This window comes from Nylanderia fulva, unplaced genomic scaffold (assembly GCF_048542155.1).
Source record: "Nylanderia fulva isolate GAGA-0341 unplaced genomic scaffold, ASM4854215v1 Scaffold295, whole genome shotgun sequence".
NCBI lineage: Eukaryota > Metazoa > Arthropoda > Insecta > Hymenoptera > Formicidae > Nylanderia > Nylanderia fulva.
The window spans coordinates 20,697-42,549 of NW_028190363.1; the positions used below are offsets into that span (position 1 = coordinate 20,697).

General features: G+C 27.5%; 2 long non-coding RNA genes across 2 annotated transcripts; one reads left to right on the plus strand and one right to left on the minus strand.

The window, feature by feature from the left end:
* Nucleotides 1-9,649: 9,649 nt before the first annotated feature.
* Nucleotides 9,650-16,628, minus strand: LOC114934134 (uncharacterized). The gene is made up of 4 exons (XR_014925025.1): nt 15,516-16,628; nt 15,090-15,122; nt 14,909-15,014; nt 9,650-9,859 (listed from the first exon to the last, which is right to left on the minus strand). It is a non-coding gene; the product is annotated as an uncharacterized LOC114934134 (long non-coding RNA).
* Nucleotides 15,685-19,624, plus strand: LOC146722633 (uncharacterized). The gene is made up of 3 exons (XR_014925026.1): nt 15,685-15,725; nt 16,548-16,629; nt 19,572-19,624. It is a non-coding gene; the product is annotated as an uncharacterized LOC146722633 (long non-coding RNA).
* Nucleotides 19,625-21,853: the final 2,229 nt, after the last annotated feature.

The window sequence follows — 21,853 nt, forward strand, 5'->3', positions numbered from 1 at the left end:
GTAAAGAGATATACAATTCACCGTTTGCATTGAATGTCTCTATTTTCGGGAAAGTAAAAAAAGCTCGCTCTCTCTCTCTCTCTCTCTCTCTCTCTCTCTCTCTGTCTCTCTCTTTTTGTTTTATAGATTGCATACAATTTATCTTACATTTACAGTAGAAGTAATTTTTATAACAATCAGGAGACGCGGTAGTGTCTCCGGCCATGTTCAAACCCTAAAAGACCTTAAAAGACACTACAAGTCTCCTTATCCTGCACCATCAAAGTCCATTTTTGGGGGTGTAGAACTACTAAAATATAAAAAATTTTGAATTGCACGTAACATAACCTGAAAGGCGGCATCGCCACGTCAAGCCGTTCCGGAGATACAAGCGGTCAAAAAGTGACGTTTTTCATGAAAAATTAAGAAACGTCGTCTTCTTCTTCTTCTTCTTCTTCTTCTTCTTCTTCTCTTCTTCTTCTCTGTCCGCTGTCCGCTGTACGCTGACGTCATCAGAATTATATATATATATAAATCTCTTCTCAACCTTTTACTCACACCTCCCTCAACTTCAACCCACCCCTTTCCCTCCCACATCCCGCCCCCCACCCCCACCCCCCACTCCCACCATCTCTTTCGGTCGCCTAACTAACCTCTTTCGTCCTATTTTTTTCAGTCTTTTTGTTCTTCTCCTCACCTCTGTTGGCCTCTTTCAACCTCGTTGCACCCTCTTTCGCGTCCTCGTTCACCATCTTTCGCCTCTTTCAACCCTCTTCGTCCTCTGTCGTCCTCGTTTCGTTCCTTTTCACCATCTGTCGCCTCTTTCACACCTCTTTCGTCCTCTCTCACCCTCTTTCAATTCTCCTCTCCTCTTTCACTCTCTTTCGCCCTCTTTCACCCTCTTTCGTCCTCTCACCCTCTTTCGTCCTCTTCACACATTGTCGTCTGCTATCACTTCGTTCGTCATCTGCACCCTCTTTAGTCCTGTTTCACCATCTTCGCCTCTTAACACTCTTTCGTACTCCTCACACTCTAACTTCTCTTCAATTTTATCCGTCTTCAATCTCTTTAGTACTCTTTACCATCTTTGACCTCTTTCACCCTCGTTTGTCCTCTTCGTCCTATCACCTCTTTCACACTCTTTCGTCCATATCTCACCTTTTCGTCTGCTTCACCCATTTCGGCCCTATTTAACCTCCTTTTCGCCTCTTTCGTCTCACCTCTTGTCACTCTACCCTTTTCGACCGTCTTCACCCTCTTTCGTCCTCTTTCACGCCCTTTGTCTCTTCCACTCTCTTTATTTTTTCCACCATTTTCTCTTTCACCCTCTTTAGTCATCTTCACTCCGGCGGACGCTCACCCATCTTGTATGATCTGTTCACACCGCTTTCGTGTCAGCGAGAACTCGTGCTACTGCTTTAACCCACCTCCCCTCCCCCCCCTCGTTAGTCCGTTTAACCCTCTTTCGTTCTCTTTCACCTTTCGTACTCTGTCACCCTCGTCGCCCTTTAGGCTTTTTACCCTCTTGTCGGAAGTCGCGACCGGTTATGTAACTATCACCCCTTGCACCCGGTTTTGTCGTCTTTCACTTTTGCAGGCCCCTCTACCCTCTTGGTCGCTTCACGTCTTTATCCTCTCTAAACTTCATTCTTTCTCCCCTTTAATTGCAAGAGTTTAAAAGTAACAATGTAAATTTAAATCATCTAGATCTTATTTAGCAGCGGCCCCGGTTTTTTTACCTCAACTTTGGGGTAAATCAAACATATGTGAACTATCACATTTTAAAGATTTTAAAATATTCTGATGTATTTAAATTTTATGTGAAAATTTTTTTTTATATTATTATTTTTACATATATGCATATTGCATATCCAGTTTAGTAAATCATAACATATTCTTTTATAAATTTATTGATACTTTTAGGGTTTTTCAAACCCTAAAGACCTTAAAAGCACTAAATCTCCTTATCCTGCACCATCAAAGTCCTTCTTTGGGGTGTAGAACTACTAAAAAAAAAAAATTTTTAAATTGCACTAATATAACCTAAAAGGGGCGGCATCGCCACGAGAAAATTTGAGCCAAGAAAAAATAAAATGGTCCCCATGTTCAACCCAAAAGCCCTTTAAAAAGACACTACAATCTCCTTATCCTCACCATCAAAGTCCTTTTTTTGGGGGTTAGAACTACTAAAATAAAAAAATTTTAAATTAAACATTGTCGCTCGTATATTGAAAACAAGGAAAAATAAAAGGAAACTTATCGACTGATTTCGGGATTTTCAGTCAACACCTTTATTACATGTTAAATTAAAAAACTAAGTCTTATTTTAAAAAAAGAAATTACAATCATTCTATAAAAAACTTTTCGACCGCCCCGGGGTCTTCTTCATATATTATTGAAATATCATTTTAAATTCCAAAATATCAAAATTTAAAATTATATTATTAAATCAAATTTTTTGGAAAATTTAACGCGGTTTCAATCCGTCCTGTCCAACATGTTCCCCTCGATATGACCCCTGATTTGTTCAATCTGGGATTTTTTAAATCGTTATATGCAGAAAAAACCCTTTTCCGAGGCGTGCGATTTATAAAAAATTACCGATCAACGCAGCCCAAATTAAAAATTGTACCCCCTACAATTGGTAGTTGTTTTACCTACATCGTTCTTTTGATATTTTGCTACTTTTTAAAACAGTTTTAAAGGATGAACATAACAAACCAAAAATAAGAAAGACAGCTCTTTTTAAAAACTCTACTTGACAGAGGGGGCTTTTTATTTTGTCAAATACTATGTTTTCTCTTTAAAATGTCCTTTGTCCTATTTTTATTTCTTTTCGTATATATCCAAATATAAAAATAGTCCCCTAAGTAACTCAGTATCTTTTTTAAAATTTAGTCCTTTTTTTTGTTCCTTGAATTTACTCTCAAAAGAGTTTTTTATAAAATTATTTCGTTGTCCATGATTTTAACATGCCCCAATTAAAAATGATTTCATTATTAGTTTTTCAAAAATTTACTGGTTCTTTGATCCAACCAATTATTTTTTTGTTTTTTTATTCCGTCGCAATTCCCTTTTTGTTGGCCTAAAAAAGATGCATTACAATTTTTGGGCAACTGATTTAAAAACCACATTCGAATTGCTGGATTTTATTTATTTTTTCTGCGCTTTAAAAATTTTTACCATTTGTTGAGACTCTATACCCTCCCAACATTTGCATAGCGGGGTAAGTCTTTACAAAATAATTTTTTTTCCCATCTCACCAGGGTTTTTAAAATCGTTTTACCTGTACTCGCGGGGGAATAGAATTTTCAACATCAAAAACATTGCTTTAAAAATTCCCACAACAATGGTTACTCACACGAAAAGAAAATTAAATTGGCTTAAGAAAAAAAAACACTAAAAGTATATCAACAGCAAAACCTATAATTACTTGTTTTTACATTTTGAAACTTCACAACCACAAAATATCAAAAAATTCTCTCGGGGAAACATAATGATCCCGGGAGATCAATATACACATAACCCAAATAAATTCTCAATGATAAAATTTAAAACCCTTGGAAAAACAAAAAAAAAGGGGTTTTTTAATTTTTCCCAACCCAGACATTCCGCCAAACGTTTTAACTTTGCAAAGGGGGATAATTCTGTCTTCCAATATAAAAAAAAACGCGATAATAAATTCATCAAGGAATGAAGTAATGAAACAAAAAATTAATAATCTCAAACAATCAAAAAATCGGGGTTTCCAAAATTTGCAAAACCTGAAAACGAAGGATAAAAATGCGAAAGCAAAAAATTACTTGGTGCACACAGGATTTAATAAAATTTTGTAAAGACAACCGATGTTCTATTCACACCCCCCGGCGGGGTAATGCAAAAGGGTGGCAAGGGAAAGATTATTATATAACAAAAGGGAAAAGTTTTAAAAATGTAAACATTAAAACTATTGTTAAAAAAAATCCGTGCAAAAAAATAGAGAACGTTTAAAGATTTTTTGAAAGAGGGCTTAGGAAATTATATTTCAAAAAACAAATTTTATAATTAGTTGTATATTCTCCCCTTTCCCAAAAGCGAGGGATTCCCGAAAATATGGGAAAAAAACACCCCAGTTAGAACATATTTTTCATGGGTTTGATAATCTTACTCGCGGCTTCGTTTTTACAAAAAACCCTTACAACTAGTCTACCCAAAAGCGAAAAGTCATTTTTAATAATATTTTTTGTTTTGTACAGCATATTTTCTGGTAAAAGATTGAGAGAATGATAGGATTTTTCCCTTGGATGTGGTGTCTTTTTTTACGAACTTTTCCTCTGGCTTCGATTGACGGTATTAAGAAGTGGGATACATTGGGTAAAAAAAAAAATACCGAAAAAAGAATTTTTGGGGGGTTAAAATTCATATTTCTTCTACTATTTTTCATTTGATGAAAATAAATTTTTAAAAAAGCGTTTGGGGGCCCTATGGGTCACCGTTTTCACCTTATTTCAGACCGGTTAGAAGACTTGGGTACGTTCTCAAAACGTTTGAATTTTGGGAATTTGTTTTATTTTTGTTTGTGGATGACATAATATGGCCACCTTATGACTAATAACCAATTGTGTAATTTTAACAAAATACATGAAAAACTTAAATTCACGGTCGAACAAAAAGGGTTAAACCCTAGCTGAATTTTTAGATTTTTCACTTAAAATTATTTAAAAACAAAAAATATAGAAAATGGTATCAAAAAAAACCTTTCAGGAAAGGGCGTTATCATTTTATTCAAACCACCCACTAGCCCCAAAATAGGAATAATATTAAAAACCCGTAGACAGATGTCTATTGCTATCAATCCACTATTTTTTTTTAAAAAAATTTGGAGTTAATTTTTAAATACTCAAAGCAAGGTTCCCCCTTATCTGTTTTTAACAAAATTATCATGGATAGAACACACATTCTAAGGGGCATTAAGAGAACAGGCCCAAATAGAAAGAACAAAAATTTTAGAAAACTCGGCAAAAAAAAATTCTTTGTCCTTCCTAATTAAAGGATTCAGAAAATTTTTTTCCCCGGTAAAAAAAAAAAATTTATGGGAGGGGGTAATGTTCAAAAAAATTGGATAATTTATTAAAACGCAGAAAATAAAATAAAAATCCCTGCAAACGAAAGTGGTTTATAAGATCAGTTGCAATAATTTTAAGCCTTTTTGTGGGGCCCAAAAAAAAGGGAATTGCAGACCGAAAAAAGAACAAAAAATAATATTTGGTTGGACTCAACAAACTTCTAATTTCTGAACACTAAAAATGAACACATACTTTTTTGGGACAAAGTTAAAATCATGGCAAAGAAAATTTTTATAAAAGATCATTTCGGATCTACAATCAAAAACCAAAAAAAAGGCTAAATTTAAACAAAAAATACGAACTTAGGAGTGATTTTGATATTTTTTGGATAATTAGCGAACAAGAAATTAAAAGGACAAATAGGACAAACGGTTAAAAAATTTTGAATTGCACGTAACATAACCTGAAAGGCGGCATCGCCACGAGTAATTTGAGCCAAGAAAAAATAAAATCGGTCAAGCCGTTCCGGAGATACAAGCGGTCAAAAAGTGACGTTTTTCATGAAAAATTAAGTAACGTCGTCTTCTTCTTCTTCTTCTTCTTCTTCTTCTTCTCTGTCCGCGTCCGCTGACGTCATCAGGATTATATATATATATAAATCTCTTCTCACCTTTCACTCACACCTCCCTCAACTTCCACCCACCCCTTTCCCTCCCACATCCCGCCCCCACCCCCACCCCCACTCCCACCCCTCTTTCGCCCTAACTCACCCTCTTTCGTCCTATTTTTTCAGTCTTTTTGTTCTCTCTCACCTTCTGTTGTCCTCTTTCACCCTCTTTCACCCTCTTTCACCCTCTTTCGTCCTCTTTCACCATCTTTCGCCTCTTTCACCCTCTTTCGTCCTCTTTCGTCCTCTTTCGTCCTTTTTCACCATCTTTCGCCTCTTTCACCCTCTTTCGTCCTCTCTCACCCTCTTTCATTCTCTCTCACTCTTTCATCCTCTTTCACTCTCTTTCGTCCCTTTCACCCTCTTTCGTCCTCTTCACCCTCTTTCGTACCTCTTCTTCACACTCTTTCGTCCTCTCTCACCCTCTTTCGTCCTCTTTCACCCTATTTCGCCCTCTTTCACCCTCTTTCGTCCTCTTTCGTCCTCTTTCACCCTCTTTCGTCCTCTTTCGTCGCCCTCTTTCACCCAATTTCGTCCTCTTTCACTCTCTTTCGTCCTCTCTCACCCTTTCATTCTGTCTCACCCTCTTTCATTCTGTCTCACCCTCTTTCATTCCCTCTCACCCTCTTTCGCCCTCTTTTCACCCTCTTTCGTCCTCTTTCACCTCTTTCGTCCTCTCTCACCCTTTTTCGACCTCTTTCACCCTCTTTCGTCCTCTTTCACTCTCCTTTGTCTTCTCTCACTCTCTTTCATTTTTTTCACCCTATTTCATTCTCTTTCACCCTCTTTCGTCCTCTTTCACTCTCCTTTGTCCTCTCACCCTCTTTTATTCTCTTTCACCCTCTTTCGTCCTCTCTCACTCTCTCTCACCTCTTTCACCCTCGTACGTCCTTTCTCACCCTCTTTCGTCCTCTTTCACCCTTTTTCGTCCTCTTTCACCCTCTTTCGCCCTCTTTCGTCCTCTTTCACCCTCTTTTGTCCTCTCTCACCCTTTTTCATTCCCTCTCACCCTCTTTCACCCTGTTTCGTCGTCTTTCACCCTCTTTCATTCCCTCTCACCCTCTTTCGTCCTCTTTCACTTTCTTTCGTCCTCTCTAACCCTCTTTCATTCTTTCTCCCCCCTTTTAATTGCAATGAGTTTAAAAGTAACAATTTAATTTTAATATCATTAGAATATTATTTAGCAGCGCGCCCAGTTTTTTTAACTAAAATTTTATTATTTCTTTTTATTTTATATTAATTTTAAATTTGCATAAGTTTTTAAATTTTAATTTTTGACTTGGCATCTTGCATTTTAGAGCAGATAAATTTTCCAATTTTTGCTGTATCAAATAATTTTACTTTTTTTTTTTAACTTTATCGGTGTGTACACACAAAACATTTCTTTGAGTAACATAATTTTATATTATTCTATTTTCTTTCTAAAATATTTATAGCTGATTTCATAAAAATTTTAGATCAGCTTTGACATAGCTTATACATCTTTTTCGGACAATGATTTATAAATCGCTTTTTTTATTTACTCTTATTAAAAGTACATTTATTTTAGTAGTAATAAGAAACTACAAATTAAGTAGAATATAAAAGTGGCCTCCTCTGATATTATTAATGAAGAATAATCATGTTTCTCTTGTTACATAACATGTCAAAATATCAAAATTGATAATTTATATATGCCTCCTTAAATGTGTAATAGAGCATATTATAACTTCTACATACATTTCTAAATATAAGAATTAATATTTCAATGAGAAAAACTGCTGGTCAAAAATAAACTCTTCAAGTTTTTTTTTTGCAAGCAATTAATGCATTTAACAGAACAAATCACAGTTCAGTATGAATCATTCATGTATTATATATAGAGCTTCGACAATGAAAAGATATATCACTCTTTCTATAGTACGAAAAATGAGGTGGTCAATACATAATAATGATATAAAAATATTAGAATTTAGTTTTGAACTTTGAATATTTAAGATAAGAGAAAAAAAAATAATCTTATAAAAGTTTGGGTATCATTCACGGGGCAAGTCAAGAAATATTTTTCAAATTATATATTTTTTAATTCATATTTTAAGGCATTATAAAAAAAGAAAAAAATTAGAAAATTTATGAGAATAGACACGTACAATATATATGTGCGTACTATACAAGATGCACTAATGCATTCTCTAAAATTTACTTGCTACTGTAAGCAAGCAAACTCTGTAGGATTGCTAAGAACTTAACGGCATTGAGGCAGCTGTCACAAGAACCGAAAGCAATTAATTTTTTATTACTCTAATTATATGTCTATTATTATTTTATTTTTATTATTGTAATTATATTATATATATATATGTTATTCAAGGTGCCAGTTCAAAGTGAACATACGTAAAGTGTATATTATCTAAATTTAGTAATAATATATTACCATGAAAAATAACTGTGATATTTTATTCAAGGTGCAAGTTCACATTGAACATACATACATATAAGTAAAACTGATTACAATTTGATTCTAGAAAATAAGTGCGATATGTTATTCTTAGTGCACAAAATATAATAGTCGTTTATAGAGATTTGATTTGAAATTCACACTAGCCCGTACAATGAAAAATAATTGCTCGTAATTCCAGAGTACCAATTTGTTAATTACTCAGAAAAATAACATGGCGGCCTGCTGTCAAAAAACTATGATGTTTCTCGATGTCCATTTAGAAATAATGTCGAAGCTCTTACAGAATAATTACTACAACATTTGAAGTACGAAAAGTATTACAACTCACGTAAATTTCCGCACCATGTTCTACACCGGAACTGTTTTCTTAAAGAAAAAAGTATACATATATGTATATTATGTATAATCTATCATAAATGTATATATTATGCATATGATTTAATATTGTTATATTTACCTTACTAATGGCACAGGTATATCACGTACGCTCTTCCAGTTTTTCAATAACCACGTATGACAAGTGTCGGATACATTTTTAATCCATCTGATCAAAACGCAGGATTTCTACAAATTATAATGTTTATATAACAATATATAGAAGTAATAAGAAATAATTAAGTTAATTAATATGTACAAGCTAGAGAACCATTACTTACAATAAATTGATATACATCTCGTTCAAAGTCAACATTTGGTAAATCTGACATCATGTGAACTATCATCACTTTGAAGACTTTAAATATTCTGATGTATTCGTATATTATGTGATATATTTTTTTATATTATATATAATTACATATATGCAGTATTGCATATCACATGTTTAGTATATCATAAACATATTCTTTTATAAATATATATTTATATAATGATATTTGCAACTTTTTGATATTTATTAAATACTTTTATTATGTTACGTTATCATTTTATTTATACTATTTTTTCATAATAATTTTCTGCAACGCTACCATTGTACTACATCTTTCATAAGTATATAAATAATTATTATTGGTAAAGATCGCTTCCTTATTTTACATCAATAATTATGCAGGTACTTATAAAAAAAGGAATAGTAGGATGGTAGTGTAGCAAGAAAGTAATTATTTTTATAAAAGAAATAGTTTAAAATGATAACGTATCAATATTTATTTTATACCCCGCACGTCAATATTTATTATTTTTTTTACATAACCCCGCACGCTGCCAATATCGCGGAGCACTACTAACGCCGTCTGTTGTAAAACGTGCGAGATGGACAAAATTACCACTACATGCATCTTGCATGTGTTGTGTACGTGTGATATATGTGTGCGCATGTGTTGTATACGTGTGAATACGTGTATCGATTAAGTCTAGTATAAACTCGATTGCTTCTGCCGTTATTGAGGATTCAAAATATTATAAAGACTCAAATGTCCGACTCGCGTTAAGATATACGGTGTCTCGGCTATGCCCTTACCTGGTCGCGTTACACTACCGTGTCTCTTGATAGGGTTTTTATTTAAATAAAATGAAGAATGTATATATATGTATATTTATTTATGTATATATAATGTATGTATATGCTATTATGCTATTAGGCGTTTCGCCGTCCCCGTCCTCGTCCGCCTTCTCGTCCGCCCCTCCTCGGCCTGTTGCCCCAATAATAATTCGGCGAGGACAGTTTCATGAGGAAGCGCATAAAGCGCTCCTCTTGGACGCGAACTCCGGCGCGTCTTCCTCTGTAAACTGTAATTAAAAAAGAAATTATTTTAGTAATTAGATAATATGGTATATTTAGGTATATCTAGGTATGGTATAAAATAATAAATGTATAATATGTTATAATAAAATGTTATAATAATATAAGGTTAATATTTATATAAAATATATAAATATTTTATTAATTAGAATATATTTAATAACTATTATAAATTTATTATAAATCATTTATTTAATTAATAATTAATTATTTATTAAAATAATAAAATATTTATATATAGAGAAATAGAGTATTAATTATTAATAAATTTTAATATATTATATATTAATAATTATTATAATATTTAAGAAAATATTTCTTAATTATTAATTATTTATATATATAAATATATATAATATTTATTTTTTAATCAATATATAATTTAAATGTTTATTAAATTTAATAAACATTTAAATTATATATTGATTAAAAAATAAATGAGTTAGATAAATATGAAAAATTAGTTAATGAGATAGTAAATGTAATATTTATTTTTTAATCAATATATAATTTAAATGTTTATTAAATTTAATAATTAATTGATACTTATCATTATGATAATCTCATTATTCTTTGTGACATGATCTCAACATGAGAAAATTTAATTCTATATTAACACAGATGTTACCGTCAATTTCATCAACTTTAAACTTTCCTGACTGAAATTTGAATGCGAGATAGATAGAGAATCGTACACCGCGTAACGGTTAAAGAAGAAATTAGCAATTATTGCATAACTGTGACGTATCGTTTATGTCAATAACGTAATGAATCTATAATTGTTATATAAAATTGTTATGTAATTTTGGCGTTACTTTATTATATATGTATTTATGTATTATGGTTAATGTAAATGTGTATACTCTAAAAGTTTCGTAAATACTACGTAATTTTAATGACATAATTGTAACGTTATGTTAAATACGTAACGTTTATGTATTTTGGTTAATGTAAATGTATATACTCTAAAAGTTTCGTAAATACTACGTAATTTTAATGACATAATTGTAACGTTATGTTAAATACGTAACATTTATATATTTTGGTTAATGTAAATGTGTATATCCTAAAAGTTTCGTAAATGCTACATAATTCTAATAACTAATTGCAACGTTATATTAAATACGTAACATTATTTTGTTGACATCAATGTATACATTCTGTAAAAACTTTATTATAATCATTACATACAGTATAATAACAAAATTGCGATATTTTTTTTATTTAATGTGACATCGTAATTTCGTTATTATAATTATATATAATAGTTATATAATAAGGTTTTTACAGAATATATACATTGATATCAACAAAATAATATTAATGTTACATATTTAACGTAACGTTACAATTATGTCATTAAAATTACGTAGTATTTACGAAACTTTTAAAGTATACACATTTATATTAACCAAAATATTATAATTATATATAATAGTTATAATAAGGTTTTTACAGAATATATACATTGATATCAACAAAATAATATTAGTGTTACATATTTAACATAACGTTACAATTATGTCATTAAAATTACGTAGTATTTACGAAACTTTTAGAGTATACACATTTATATTAACCAAAATACATAAATGTTACATAACAAAGTAACACCAAAATTGCATAACAAATTCATTACGTTATTGACATAAATGATACGTCATTGTTTTGTTTCGCCGATCTATAACATAACATATACATATATAGATTATTATGTAATTGTTTCGTAAATGATCCCTTCGTGTTTACTGGGTATCAGAGATGGCAAAATATCAATTAAATTTTTTATAATTGAACAAAGGATATGAACAGATTTAATTAAAATATTTTTAATTGACGATTAATTTTAGAAAGATTAATTAGATTTCGTTACAATGACGATTGATATAAGCTAGATTAATCGAAGATCGTTTAATTAACAATTAATATGATCGAAGTCAATTAAAGATTATTTAATTGACAATTGTAAATTAGCTTGTATTAATTGTTAATCGATCGTTCTCCGATTAATTTCGTTTATATCAATTGTCAATTATGTTGTCATTTATGTATTTTGGTTAATATAAATGTGTATACTCTAAAAGTTTCGTAAATACTACGTAATTTTAATGACATAATTGTAACGTTATGTTAAATATGTAACATTAATATTATTTTGTTGATATCAATGTATATATTCTGTAAAAACCTTATTATAACTATTATATATAATTATAATATTTTGGTTAATATAAATGTGTATACTCTAAAAGTTTCGTAAATACTACGTAATTTTAATGACATAATTGTAACGTTATGTTAAATATGTAACATTAATATTATTTTGTTGATATCAATGTATATATTCTTTAAAAACCTTATTATAACTATTATATAATTATAATAACGAAATTGCGATGTCACATTAAATAAAAAAAATATCGCAATTTTGTTATTATACTGTATGTAATGATTATAATAAAGTTTTTACAGAATGTATACATTGATGTCAACAAAATAATGTTACGTATTTAATATAACGTTACAATTAGTTATTAGAATTATGTAGCATTTACGAAACTTTTAGAGTATACACATTTATATTAACCAAAATACATAAACGTTACGTATTTAACATAATGTTACAATTATGTCATTAAAATTACGTAGTATTTACGAAACTTTTAGAGTATACACATTTACATTAATCAAAATACATAAATACATATATAATAAAGTAACGCCAAAATTACATAACAATTTTATGTAACAATTATAGATTCATTACGTTATTGACATAAACGATACGTCACAGTTATGCAATAATTGCTAGTTTCTTCTTTAACCGTTACGCGGTGTACGATTCTCTATCTATCTCGCATTCAAATTTCAGTCAGGAAAGTTTAAAGTTGATGAAATTGACGGTAACATCTGTGTTAATATAGAATTAAATTTTCTCATGTAAGATCATGTCACAAAGAATAATGAGATTATCATAATGACAATTGATATAAACGAAATTAATCGGAGAACGATCGATTAAAAATTAATACAAGCTAATTTAATTAAAAGTTTTTTAATTAACGATTAATATGAGTTAATTTTAATTAAAAGTACTTTAATTGACGATTGAAAAAAACAGATTCAATCGAAGACAATTCAATTGACAATTGATTTGAGCAGAAACAATTAAAAAATATTTAATTGACGATTAAATATATCAAATTTAATGCGAATCTCTTCCATTAATAATTGACTTAAGAAAATCGATATAATTTCTCTATTTCCATTAATTAACAATGTGTAACGATTAATACAATTTAAATTTTAATCGAAGATGTTTGATTGATGATATTAAAATGACTGAATTTAAATAATATATATCTTTTCCTTGGTTCTAGCAAAGTTATTGTACGTAATAGTTACAATATAAATAATAAATAATTTACGTTTTTTAAACCATATTTTTATTGAGAACATTTTCAATTCATTATACATTTTATTATATTTAATTTAATTATATTTAATGTTAATATATATTTCTCGAATTTTTTCTCATTTGTTCTAAAATAATAAATGTATAATATGTTATATTAAAATGTGTTGTACATATATACAATATATATTATAATTCAAAATTATTAATCAATAAATATTGCAGGAAGTTTGGTAATACAACGAAGTGTAACCATACAGTTTCCTTCTGGAGAACATTTCTGCAATCAACTAGGTAACCATTTCACAATGTTTTTACATATTACATTCAAATTGTGTTTATTTATTATAAATAAATTATTAAAGAGAAATATTGAAAAATATTGAATAACATAATTAGAATACGTTGTATATAAATATTTATATAAATGGTCTTGTTTTAAAATTGTATTATTATTTAAATGCTTAGAATGTATATATTTTGTTATTATGTATTTATTTATATATTTATATTTTTTTTATATTGAAAAGATTCATTTTTCTTTTTCCTTTTTTTAAATTAATAAATTTTATTAAATATTTGTTTGCCAATTAAACAAAAATGTAATCGTACACCAGCAATTACTTTTCAAAATATTATTTTTCTTGTGTGTGAATAGTTTCATATAATATCTGGATTGCAAATATATTGTTATAATAGTTTTGTTGCATATCTATTATGCATATAATTATTTATAATAAATAAACACAATTTGAATGTAATATGTAAAAACATTGTGAAATGGTTACCTAGTTGATTGCAGAAATGTTCTCCAGAAGGAAACTGTATGGTTACACTTCGTTGTATTACCAAACTTCCTGCAATATTTATTGATTAATAATTTTGAATTATAATATATATTGTATATATGTACAACACATTTTATTATAACATATTATACATTTATTATTTTAGAACAAATGAAAAAAAATTCGAGAAGTATATATTAACATTAAATATAATTAAATTAAATATAATAAAATGTATAATGAATTGAAAATGTTCTGAATAAAAATATGGTTTAAAAAACGTAAATTATTTATTATTTATATTGTAACTATTACGTACAATAACTTTGCTAGAACCAAGGAAAAGATATATATTATTTAAATTCAGTCATATTAATATCATCAATCAAACATCTTCGATTAAAATTTAAATTGTATTAATCGTTACACATTGTTAATTAATGGAAATAGAGAAATTATATCGATTTTCTTAAGTCAATCATTAATGGAAGAGATTCGCATTAAATTTGCTATATTTAATCGTCAATTAAATATTTTTTAATTGTTTCTGCTCAAATCAATTGTCAACTGAATTGTCTTCGATTGAATCTGTTTTTTTCAATCGTCAATTAAAAAACTTCTAATTAAAATTAACTCATATTAATCGTTAATTAAAAAACTTTTAATTAAATTAGCTTGTATTAATTGTTAATCGATCGTTCTCCGATTAATTTCGTTTATATCAATTGTCAATTAAATAATCTTTAATTGATTTCGATCATATTAATTGTTAATTAAACGATCTTCGATTAATCTAGCTTATATCAATTTAATTAAATTAAAATATAACTAACCTCTACGATAGTCGGCGGCGACGGGGCCGGCGGCGACGGGGCCGGCGGCGACGGGCTCGGCGGCGACGTGGTCGGCGGCGACGTGGTCGGCTTCATTCATCGGTATCTGAAATGTATAAAGAGTATTAGTTTTTTATAATAAAAAATAATAGTATTTTATAATGAAAAATAAAATACTTACATCTCTCTCTGCCATTTCGGTGTTTGAGTACATCTGGAATTATAATAAAATGAAATAAGATCTGGATATTTCGAACACCTGATATAACGAGTCGATGCGCGTAAACAAGTTTTTATGCGCGAACGACAAGAGTAACATTAAAGCACGTCCGAAATATATCTATTGCAAAACTATATGTAAAATCATAATTATAATCACGGAACCAATAAATAAGATGCGAATATCTCAAAAATTCACGAAAAGATCCCGAAAAGTTCATAAAAATGACAATGTTCCGTCGCTTAATGCTAGTCGTTCTCGCGAAATAAATTATTAATAATAAACGAACTTAATTGCTGACTACTAATTAAGTGATTCTACATTTCATTAAAGACGATGATGATGTTAGAACGATAGTTTACAGAATTTTATATGTATATGACTTACCGAAGTTAGTTGCTGATATGTCAGTCTTCTCACGGCCACAAACTGATTAGACCGCAGGCTGCGCGACAGGGGTGCGTAATCGTGCGGCTTGTATTTAGAATGATATGCTCGATGCCACGCGTTTCACACGTGTTGTTCTTGGCCGCGTGTTCATATCATCGATGTTTTCGACAATTTTTGGTGCGACGAAATAATCGCTGCTTTAATCAGGTAATGATTTTATAATTTGTGAATATGTTGATGAAGTTAATGTGTAAAGTTATAAGATAATTAATTCTTTACATATTTGGATTATAATTAAATATTAATTTTATAATAGTACAGACACACACACACACACACACACACACACTCTCACGCGCGCTTATGTCCGTGTGTTGATACGTATATCTATATTCTTTAATTAATATTTAAATTTATATTGTACATATGCAGAATATATATGCAGGATATCACAGAATTAGTAGTAAACCTGTTAATGGAAGATTCTTGAGATAATTGGGAGACGATTTTGCTTCTAACTATATTAATATATAAATTTATAAACTATATAGTTTTTTTCAAAAATTTTGATTTTTCTCAATATTTTATATACAAAATTTTTGAAACAAGATCGACGAAAAATTAATATTTTATGAGATACTTACGTTCATGCAAAATAATGTGTTAAAGATGTAAAATACCCTGTTAAATATTCTCTTTGTGATTATCTTATTCTTACAACTTATTGTTTTAATAATTATATTTCACTTTTACGCGATATTTTTATTCTTTTTATTATTCCCCTTATTTCTATATGTGTATATCGTCTATAATTCTTATAATTTCTTTTTTTTTAATTGCATCTTTTGCTATTTTTTATTTGTTTTCGAATTATTACCCTGTATACACATATATATATATATATATATATATATAATATTTCTTTATAAAATCAATAAAATCAATGTTTACAAGCAACTATTATAATAAATATATATATTTATATATTTAAAATACATCTAATATATATAATTTTGATTTAAATCGTAGCACCCTTTATACTGCGCATGATGCAACACGCCTTAACCGAACAAATATTTTGGAAAATCGTTCGTTTATATACAAACAGCAAGTGAGTAATATAGAATATAATATAACAAAAATAAAATTACATAACTTAAATAATGTATAATAATAGAAGTTTTATAAAATGTCCCTTAATTTTCTTGCTTCTTCTGACATTATTTCATAATGGTGTTTTTTAGTTTTACAATTCCGCTATTTTTCTCGTTTTTCTACTAAATTTATTTTTAATTTCATTATTTTTACTATGAAAACCGCTTTTGTAGAAAGAAGTTGTTGATTTATCGTTGTCTCTCTTTCATATGCAGATTTATTGTTGTTTTGTTTATTTTTGTTTCATAATTTGTTATTTTTTGAAAATAATTTTTATTATTTCCCTTATTTATATATATGTATATTGTCCATAATTCTTATAATTTCTTTTCTTTTAATTGCATCTTTTGCTATTTTTTATTTGTTTTCTAATCTTTTTTAACAGGTTATTAAATATCTAACATCTCTTTTTCATTACCTTCTCCATTTTTCATTATTCTTCTCTCGTAGATCTACCTACTTATTTTTCTGATTTTTTGTTTTGTCTTTATTTTCTTTTAATTTGTTTTGTTATTGTTCAAAATCATTTTATAACTCTCCCAATACTTTGTTCAAATATAATTTGTTTTAGTGCTTTAATGAAAAATTAAATAATATATTATTTAATTGCATTTAAAATTATGTTATATTCTTTATTATCATAATATAAATATAAGATATATAAATAGATATATAAATTTATAAAGAAAAATGCAATTTTATATTTTGTTTCTTAGTATTTATTAAAATGTTTTATAACATAAATATTACACAATTTTCACGTATTTGTAATGTTTTTCTACATATTTTAAATTTTTCGTGAATTTAGCCAATTACATCGCCCAAGTTTTATTAATTTTATGAGGGAAATTGCAGAATCACAAACAGATGATGATCTACGTTACTTGCATAATTGGGATTTGAAAAAGCATTGTCCTCTCATAAAAATAATACGAGATTATAGTCATCCGCTGTACGAAACATTTTTCCGATGGTCCATAGAAAATATTAATGAATTAGAGATTGATTGCTTACCTATTACTTATATTACAGAAACATATCCCGATTTTTACGATTTTTTTATATTCCATGATATGCGCAAATTCAAGCAGAAAATCAAAACTATTATTTTTTCAAGAGGATAGTTGGATGATATTCAATATGCAACAAATTGATAAATATCGATCATTGACTCATTATGACTTATTACTCGTCTTCATTTTACACACACATACACACAATTGATATTATTTTATATTTTTGTCTATTTTATTCATTATCGTATAAAAATCTGAAATATTCATTATATATAATTATAATAGTTTTAAAATGTTTTGTGTAATGTTCTGCATTATTTAATATATAATTAAGGTATACATCAGTATGTTTTTTATATTATATCAATCAATATTAAAATTATATATTTATAAATATGTATTTTGTGCTAATAATAATAAAAATTATAAAAAAGTTAATTATATTTATAAAATTAATATAATAATAAGTGCAAAGTAACATACAATTTTCGTAACATTACATGTTACAGAAATTACACTGATTAATAAAAATAATTGTGAAGAAGTTAATCGGAATACAATTAGAAAATATGGTTGCAAAGTCAATGTAATAGCTATCAGATGTTTTAGTGAAATCAGCAGTGCACTGTCGAAGGAGATCATAAAATAAATAAGATTATTTTTGCCAAGTTATAGATTTTCTGCCTTAATACTAAATATCATATTTTAAATTATTACTGTGATGAAACCTAGACTGGTGATACCAAAAATTATTGTTACAATTAATTATGTTTAAAAATATTGGAAATTATGTATGAAAAATGTGTCATATTTCATGGTTTTTGAGAGAATGTGGATCATGTGCTGATTTTTTATTCTGAGCATTATAAAGAAGAATGTATACGTGTGTTTGTGTGTGTGTGTGTGTGTGTGTGTGTGTGTGTGTGTGTGGTAATACACTTTCCTTCTGGATAGCTGGATAGCGTTTATGTGTTCAAACATGTAACTATTTCACAATCTTTTTATACATTACATTCAAATAACGTTTATTTATTATAAATAAATCACATCTGTGCCTCACCTCATGTAATATATGTATATATATATATATATATATATATATATGTATACATATGTATATATTCTTCATAATACTCACATTAAAAAATCAGCACATGATCCACGTTCATTCAAAAATCATGAAATATGACACATTTTTCATACATAATTGCCAATATTTTTAAACATAATTAATTGTAATAATAATTTTTAGTATCACCAGTCTAGGTTTAATCACATTAATAATTTAAAATATGATATTTGTTATTAAAGCTTGAAAATCTATAAGTTGACAAAAATAATCTAATTTATTTTATGGTCTGCTTCGACAGCGCAATGTTGATGTTACTAAAAGTTCTGATAGCTATTAAATTGATTGTGCAATGTATCCAACTACATTTTCTAATTATAATCCGCATAATCGTCCTTCAAAAAAAAGGAAATAAACGTTATTAACCATATAAATGTATTTTAATGCGCCACAATATGTTTTTAACAATCTTTTCTGCTTATACTTAATATTTAATTTGATATGATTGGCTCAGACATATATAAGAATCTTTACTAGCTAATTATCATATAAAATCACATAATAAAAGTACTTGAATTTAAATTAATCATATTATTAACATTTATATGATGACCAAAAATGCTTGCTTATTTAAATAACTATATTTATTTATATGCAAATCTTACATATACATATTAACTGTCCTTCTGGATAATATTTTTGTGTCATCTTCTTGTACATGTGTATATATATATATGTGTGTGTGTGTGTGTGTGTATGTGTGTGTATACACATATATAATACAAAATTATTAATCTAATTTAAATATTGCAGGAAGTGTGTTAATATACTTTCGTTCTGGAGAGCATTTCTGCGTTCAACCAGGTAACTATTTCACACTCTTTTTATATATTATATTTAAATAATATTTATTTATTATAAATAAATATATATATATTATATATATATATATATATATATATATATATATATAACCATTTCACAATGTTTTTACATATTACATTCAAATTGTGTTTATTTATTATAAATAAATTATTAGAGAGAAATATTGAAAAATATTGAATAACATAATTAGAATACGTTGTATATAAATATTTATATAATTGGTCTTGTTTTAAAATTGTATTATTATTCAAATGCTTAGAATGTATATATTTTGTTATTATGTATTTATTTATATATTTATATTTTTTTTATATTGAAAAGATTCATTTTTCTTTTTCCTTTTTTTAAATTAATAAATTTTATTAAATATTTGTTTGCCAATTAAACAAAAATGTAATCGTACACCAGCAATTACTTTTCAAAATATTATTTTTCTTGTGTGTGAATAGTTTCATATAATATCTGGATTGCAAATATATATTGTTAATAATAATAGTTTTGTTGCATATCTATTATGCATATAATTTGGAAATAATATAATTTAATAATTAAAAATTGCAAACAGAATAATATCTTCACATATTTATATTTATTATATTATATCTGCACATATTCATATTGATGAGATAATTGTTTATTATATAAAATCATGTGCGTGATAATTAAATATATTTTCTATGTAATCAAATTAATAAGGAATATAATGATTTAACATGATTATATTCTAAATCTGTTCGTGAAAACGTTACGTGTAACAAATATATACAATTAAAGTTATTAAAATTTTATTATTTTTGTAAAATATCTTTACTTTGTAGAATACTTGAAAATATTACAATTCTATTTCTTAATAATAAATTAATTAAATTTAATAAAGGAAATAAAACATTTTATCGTGTTCTGATATTGGACTTATTAACCATAGCGTGTAATTAAATATTATAGGTCTACGCTTATTGTGATAAAACTCTTTGATTGTTAATTGACTGAAATATAACCTAAGAGCTTTGGACATTCACATTTCACAGTAATCAAAGAGTTAGGATTATCAATTTTCTTGAAGATAACGTATTGATAGTTTGTTCATTACTTATCATAATGCAAATACAATTTGACTTTATCACTTTATAATTATTAAAAATCGTTTTAGAGTGAATCTTATGTAACAAGCTTTTTTTGGTTTTCTTCGGAATTTTTTATAATGAACTCATAAATGTTTTGTATATGTACAAAAAATTTCATTTTAAAAAAGGTAAAAAAAGATGTTAAGTCCGTGTCAAAAACTATATCTCCAAAATCTTACAGAATCTTAAAACATATCTGAAAAATAATGTATTTAAAATATATAATGACATTAAAAACTTGCAATAACAAAAATATAAACATTAAAGACCTGCGACAAAAAAAATTAATTTAAAAACTTAGCATTGCTAATGTCATTATTGCATATTACTTCAATTAAAATTTCAATTGTATAGTTTAATACAACAATTACAATTGTTAAATTGTTGTTCTCTTAATCGGACAACGATCGATTAACAATTAATACAAGCTAATTTAATTAAAAGTTTTTTAATTAACGATTAATATGAGTTAATTTTAATTAGAAGTACTTTAATTGACGATTGAAACAAACAGATTCAATCGAAGACAATTCAATTGACAATTGATTTGAGCAGAAACAATTAAAAAATATTTAATTGACGATTAAATATAGCAAATTTAATGCGAATCTCTTCCATTAATGATTGACTTAAAAAAATCAATATAATTTCTTTATTTCGATTAATTAACAATGTGTAACGATTAATACAATTTAAATTTTAATCGAAGATGTTTGATTGATGATATTAATATGACTGAATTTAAATAATATAAATCTTTTCCTTGGTTCTAGCAAAGTTATTGTACGTAATAGTTACAATATAAATAATAAATAATTTACGTTTTTTAAACCATATTTTTATTCAGAACATTTTCAATTCATTATACATTTTATTATATTTAATTTAATTATATTTAATGTTAATATATATTTCTCGAATTTTTTTTCATTTGTTCTAAAATAATAAATGTATAATATGTTATAATAAAATGTGTTGTACATATATACAATATATATTATAATTCAAAATTATTAATCAAATGTAAATATTGCAGGAAGTTTGGTAATACAACGAAGTGTAACCATACAGTTTCCTTCTGGAGAA